Source organism: Glycine max, chromosome 12, assembly GCF_000004515.6.
Source record: "Glycine max cultivar Williams 82 chromosome 12, Glycine_max_v4.0, whole genome shotgun sequence".
Lineage (NCBI taxonomy): Eukaryota > Viridiplantae > Streptophyta > Magnoliopsida > Fabales > Fabaceae > Glycine > Glycine max.
The window spans coordinates 27,484,617-27,491,512 of NC_038248.2; the positions used below are offsets into that span (position 1 = coordinate 27,484,617).

The 6,896-nt window shown below is 40.1% G+C and overlaps 1 non-coding gene across 1 annotated transcript; it reads left to right on the forward strand.

The window, feature by feature from the left end:
• Window positions 1–6,569: 6,569 nt before the first annotated feature.
• On the forward strand, window positions 6,570–6,678 carry LOC112998672 (small nucleolar RNA R71). The gene has a single exon (XR_003263766.1). It is a non-coding gene; the product is annotated as a small nucleolar RNA R71 (small nucleolar RNA).
• The last annotated feature ends 218 nt before the right edge of the window (window positions 6,679–6,896 follow it).

Here is a 6,896-nt window from a genome sequence, read left to right on the forward strand (position 1 = left end):
ACTGCCTAATTAATTGACAATTAAGACCAATTAGTAATTAAAATGGTGCAAAAAGGGTTTAGAAAATAGAAGAAAATGATGACACATCAAAACCCCCCATACTTAGCCTTTTGCACTCTTGGGCAAAATGAAACAAAGATTAAAGTCCAAGGATATCAAAGAGAGACAAACGAAAACATTCACATATTTCTCAATGAACATCAAGGAATGAAAGGAATGGGTAACATCTAACATAAGGAGATCCGAAAAGTCAAGACATTCATGAAAATCATCCAAGCAACCCAATCATGGCAAAATAGTTAATCAGGTCAAGAATGAAAAGTGATAAAGCCTCACAAGATATACACTCTATCTCTCAAGTGTCTAGGCTACTATTTACCCTTAAAGCACCCATGAAAAAAAACACCACATAAACTTGGCAAGATTCTAAAATTGACAATCAACCCATAAACACAAGCACATGAGGATCAAAAGGTCTTTTAAGGTTGTAATGGGGCCAAGGACAAGGTATGGAAAAATATGGAATAAGTGGCTGAATCCCAAAGGAATAGAGGAGCAATGGGGAATAAGTTCATATTAAGAAAAAAATAAGAAAATAAAAAGAAGTAAAGATAAAATTTAAACATAAAGAGTAGAACCAAGAGTTTCATCATTCTTTTGTCATTTAAGATCTTATTCACTCAACTTTATTGCTTTTCTTTTTCTTTTTCGATTTTTTTTACTCTGTAGCCTTTGAGAAACAGCATCTCATTCAGCATGTCCAACATTTAACCAATATGCAATGTACATCAAGTATGGCCCAAAATATATCATGAAGCATGGCCAACAAAACATGTTATCCAATGAAACAAAAACCCCCACACTTATTCCCAAAACACTTCCAAAGCTCCAAAATTCCTTAAGGATATGGTAATATCATGGTTTTTCACTTAAGGCTTGTAGTGAGCTTCAAAACAAGGAAAGGGAAACAAGGCTCAAAAGGGCTATCAAAGGAATTAAGTCAAGGTAAGCCCATTTGGCTAGAAGCTTATAGGAACAAAATTGCCTCAATCATTTCCAAATATGCATGTGAATTAGGAAGCATCAACAAGAATCAAGCCAAGGCTATTGTGCAAGCAATCAATGGGGCAAACCACACCAAATGATTATGATGATGGATGGCTCAAATTCTCACAAAGGTAAACTCATCACTTTCAAATTGAGCTTTCAAAATTATCATGACATGTAGAGGAGAATCAAGGATTTCAAGTCACAAAATGTCAAGAACTTTTATTTTCAAAACAATTACCCATTTCTTGAACATATCCTATAATTCAAAGAAAAACATGCAAAGTCGTACATGCACATAGAATTGACCCAAAATATTAAACTAGAAATCCAACGAAACTAACAACATTAACAAATTAACACAACTAACAAATTAACAAAACCAACAAAACTAGCAAAACCAAAGAACACTCCCCCCCCCCCCCCCCCCCCCATACTTAAACAACACATTGTCCTCAATGTAGCACAATTAAAAGATTAAAAACAATTAAATCATCAAATACAATCGGACAAGTGTAATAAAAGCAAAGAAGGAGATAGGAAAAGAAAAACTCCCTAAGTCATGGTGGAGGAAGAGTAGGGTGGAGTAAGGAAGTCTCTTCCACCACTACGTCCACTAAAGAAGGGTTCGTGAGGAATGGCTTAAGTCAATGTCCGTTGGCCTTGAAGCTCTTGTTTGTGGAGTCGCTTTTGATCTCAACTGTACCATAAGGAAAAACATTAGTAACAACAAAAGGACCAATCCACTTAGACCTCAACTTACCACTCATGAGTCCAAGCCTAGAATTATACAATAACACTTTTTGCCCAACCATGAAATCCTTCTTAACTATCATGCTATCATGGAACTTCTTGGTCTTTTCTTTGTAGAACTTGGCATTCTCGTAGGCTTCTAGGCGAATTTCATCTAACTCACTCAGTTGCAATTTTCTTTCCTCACCAGCTTGATCCATAGAGAAGTTGCAAGTCTTCACTGCCCAGTATGCTTTGTGCTCAATTTCCACTGGAAGATGACATGCCTTTCCAAAGACAACCCGATAAGGAGACATTCCTATGGGTGCTTTGTAGGCAGTCCGATGTGCCCAGAGAGCATCATCAAGCCTGGTACTCCAATCTTTCCTGCTTGGCTGCACAATCTTCTCTAAAATTCTCTTGATCTCCCTGTTAGAAATTTCTGCCTGTCCATTGGTCTGGGGGTGGTATGGTGTGGATACCCTGTGTACCACCCCGTACTTTTTAAGCAGGGCATGCATTGTTTTGTTGCAAAAATGGGTTCCTTGATCACTAACAATTGCTTTAGGTACTCCAAACCTGCAAAACAGATTAGACCTGACATAATCTGCAACAACTTTAGCATCATTAGTTCTAGTGGGCTTGACTTCCACCCATTTTGAAACATAGTCAACTGCAAGGAGAATGTAAACATAACCAAAAGAGACAGGAAAAGGGCCCATGAAATCTATACCCCAGACATCAAACACCTCACAGAATAGCATAGGTTGCTGAGGCATTTGTTGTCGCCATGTAAGTGTATTTCCTGCTCTCTGACACTACTCACAAGTGCTGCAGATCTTCCATGCATCTTTAAAGAAGGTGGGCCATTAAAAACCACAATCAAGCACTTAGCGAGCTGTCTTTTGAACACCCAGATGACCTCCCGGTGCGGAAGAATGACAGAACTGCAGGACTGAGTTAGTCTCATGATTTGGAATGCATCGTCTAATTACCTGATCACTGCACAATTTCCACAAGTAGGGGTCATCCCAAATAAAATACTTAGCATCACTTTTAATTTTATCCTTTTGGGCCTTAGATGCTGAGGGAGGAAAAACAGAAGCAACTAAATAATTGAAAATGTTAGCAAACCAGGGAGTAGAAAGAGAGTCAGAAATACTATACAGTATATACAAATGATCATCCGGGAAATCATCCCGAATGGGTGAATCCGCATCCATTACATGTTCGATCCAACTCAAATGATCAACAACTAAATTTTGTGCTGCACTCCTATCACGGATCTCCAAGTCAAACTCTTGGAGCCAGAGCATCCATCGGATCAACCTAGGCTTAGAATCAGCCTTCTTCAACAAGTACTTTAGAGCTGCATGGTCAGTATAAACAATAATGCGGGTACCAAGCAAATAAGATCGAAATTTTTCAAGAGCAAAAACTATGGCTAGAAGCTCCTTCTCAGTAGTAGTATAATTCGCTTGGGCAGCATCTAAAGTCCTAGAAGCATAGTATATCACCCTGGGCAATTTATCAATTTTCTGAGCAAGGACAACCCCCAATGCATAATTTGATGCATCACACATAAGCTCAAAAGGGGCTGTCCAATTGGGTGCCTGGATGATGGGGGTGGTAGTCAGCGCTCTTTTGAGGCAATCAAAAGTCTCTTTGCATGTGTCATTAAAGTCAAACTCTACCTCCTTTTGCAACAAGTTGGACAGTGGAAGGGCTACTTTGTTAAAATCCCTTATAAAGCGCCTGTAGAATCCTGCATTACCAAGAAAAGATCGCACCTCTCGCACACAAGAGGGGTAAGGCAATTGTGAAATAATAGAAATTTTTGCAGGATCTACTTCAATACCCTTATTGGAAATAATGTGTCCTAAAACTATACCTTGCTCAACCATAAAATGACATTTTTCAAAATTTAGAACAAGGTTAGTTTCAATGCATCTATTCAAAACTTTTTCCAAACTATCCAAACAACCATCAAAAGAGGATCCATATATAGTGAAATCATCCATAAACACCTCTATGCAATTTTCTAAGAAATCACTGAAAATACTAATCATGCACTGCTGGAAGGTACCAGGGGCATTGCACAGGCCGAAAGGCATCCTCCTATAGGCAAAAGTGTCGAAGGGGCAGGTGAATGTGGTCTTTTCCTGATCCTCAGGAGCAATAGTAATTTGCATATAACCAGAAAAACCATCAAGGAAACAGTAGTGAGATTTACCTGCCAGGCGTTCAAGCATCTGGTCAATGAATGGCAGGGGAAAATGGTCCTTTTTGGTGACCTGGTTCAGCCTCCTATAGTTAATGCAGACTCTCCAACTATTCTGCACCCGAGTAGGAATCAGCTCCTCCTTCTCATTTTTTATCACTGTGAGGCCGGTCTTCTTCGGGACTACCTGGACGGGACTCACCCATTGGCTATTGGAGATAGGATAAATGATTCTAGCTTGCAAAAGCTTGGTTATCTCCTTCTTCACTATATCAAGAATCACCGGGTTGAGTCTTCTCTGTGGCTGTCTTACTGGTTTAGCTCCATCCTCTAAATTTATTCGATGCATACATGTGGATGGGCTAATACCAGGAATGTCCGCCAGGGTCCAGCCTATAGCCTTCTTATGCTTCTTGAGAACAGACAACAACTTGTCCTCTTGCTCATCAGCAAGGGAGGCAGATATAATCACTGGAAAACTTTTGCTATCATCCAAGTAAGCGTATTTTAAATTTGATGGCCGAGGCTTCAATTCTGGTGTGGTCGGCTGGATAGTGGTAGAAGGAGATGGTTTCTCAGCCTGTACCTCATAAAGAAAGTCAGAGGTATGTGTACTTCCTGAAACATGGTTAGTCCTATCTGACTCTATAAAATCAATCGCGAGAGGTAAAACACCACCACCAGACATGCAATCAATATCACTCTCAGATTCACTCTCAACATCAAATTCAGACATATGATCAAGTACAATTTCAGACTCAATGCATGAAGAGTGAGAGGCATGCAGATTAGAATAAAGATCAGTCATGTATTCATCAACAACATGGTCAATTATTTCAGCACGAAATACAGAAAGATCTTCAGATGGGTATTTCATGGCATCAAGAATATTAAAATGAACAGTTATATCACCAAACTCCATGGATAGTGTGCCTGCATATACATCTATCTTAGTTCTAGCAGTTTTCATAAAGGGTCTGCCTAGAATGATGGGAACTGATCCTTGAGAAAATCCATCCTCCATATTCAAAATATAAAAATCAACAGGGAAAATCAGTTCACCAACTCTAACTAAGACATCTTCTATGAAACCAATAGGATAGGCAACACTTCTATTAGCTAAATGAATTACCACATCAGTTGACTGCAAGGGACCTAGAGATAAAGAATTAAAAATAGGCAGAGGCATAACACTAACAGAAGCTCCTAAATCTAGCATGACATTGTTGAACTTACTATTCCCTATAATACAAGGTATGCTGAATGTACCTGGATCTTTACATTTTTTAGGAATTTGGGGAACAGATTTACCAATCAATGTGGAGACATTTCTGCCCATGCTAATTCATTCACTTCCTTTAAGCTTCCTCTTATTAGTGCACAGTTCCTTCAAGAATTTGGCATATCTTGGAATTTGCTTTATTGCTTCCAGCAGAGGTATGTTTACCTCTACTTTTCTGAACTTTTCCAAGATCTCTTTCTCTGCCTCTTCCATTTTTTTGTTGGAAACTGCTCTTGGAGGGAATGGAAGAGGAGGGATGTGCTGCTTCTGCAAATCAGAATTACCAGTGGAAGATTCACCTGCACAAAAATTGTTAGGTAAATTTTTGTCATCTCCTTTTTCTGGAGTAGACTGAAGTTTAGAAGGTTCATTTGCAGATGAGGAAGGTGCTGTGGGTTGAGGTCCTTGACACTGGTTTCCCGACCTCAATGAAATGGCACTGACATTTTTGGGATTTTGGACAGATTGAGAAGGCAGCTTGTCAGAATTCTGGGACTGTTGTTGATTCAATTGTGTTGCCAATTGTCCCATCTGATTAGTTAAGCTCTGAATGAAGGCTCTGGTCTCTTGTTTAAACTGCATGTTCTGCATAGTCATTTGCCTCACAAGTTCTTCGAGTGAAGGTTGTGGAGGAGCCTCAACTGTTAGTTGTTTCTGGGGCTGTTGCTGTTGTTGGATTGGTGGAGGAATGTATGGTTTGCTTGGGCCAGCAACATTTTGGAAGGAAGGAGCAGGCTGCTGTTGTTGTTGCTGAGGGCTAGACCATCTGAGATTAGGGTGATTCCTTCATCCAGGGTTGTATCTGTTGCTGGAGAGGTCATAATTGTTCTGTTGTGGTTGATTTTGCTGCTGAGGTTGAGGAGGTCTATTGTAAATGTTTGTAGCATAAGCTTCGGGCTGCTCAATTGCTCCAGGTTGCTGCATGGAAGGGTAAAGGTCTGTATGGTGGTCAGCAAAGGAGCACAAACCACAGACCCTTGTGGCAGGTACGGATTTTTGGTTCAAGGCCAGCTGGGTTACCAAGTTAACCAATGCATCCAGTTTGCCTTCAAGCTTCTTAGTTTCAGATGATGCAGCTGAGTTTGTAGCTACCTCATGCACTCCTCTAATGACTATAGCATCATTTTTGGCGCTAAACTGCTGGGAGTTGGAAGCCATCTTCTCAATTAAATTTTTGGCTTCAGCAGGAGTCATGTCTCCAAGGGCTCCACCATTGGCGGCATCTATCATACTTCTCTCCATATTACTGGGTCTTTCATAAAAATATTGGAGAAGCAGCTGCTCTGAAATCTGATGGTGAGGGCAACTGGCACATAGTTTTTTAAATCTCCCCCAGTATTCATACAGGCTCTCTCCACTGAGTTGTCTAATACCTGAGATATCCTTCCTGATGGATGTGGTCTTGGAAGCAGGGAAATTTTTTTCTAAGAATACTCTCTTAAGGTCATCCCAGCTCGTGATGGACCTTGGAGCAAGATAATACAACCAGTCCTTTGCCACTCCCTCTAAAGAATGAGGAAAAGCCTTCAGAAATATGTGATCCTCTTGGACATCTGGGGGTTTCATGGTGGAGTAGACAATATGAAATTCCTTCAAAATGTTTGTGCGGGTCTT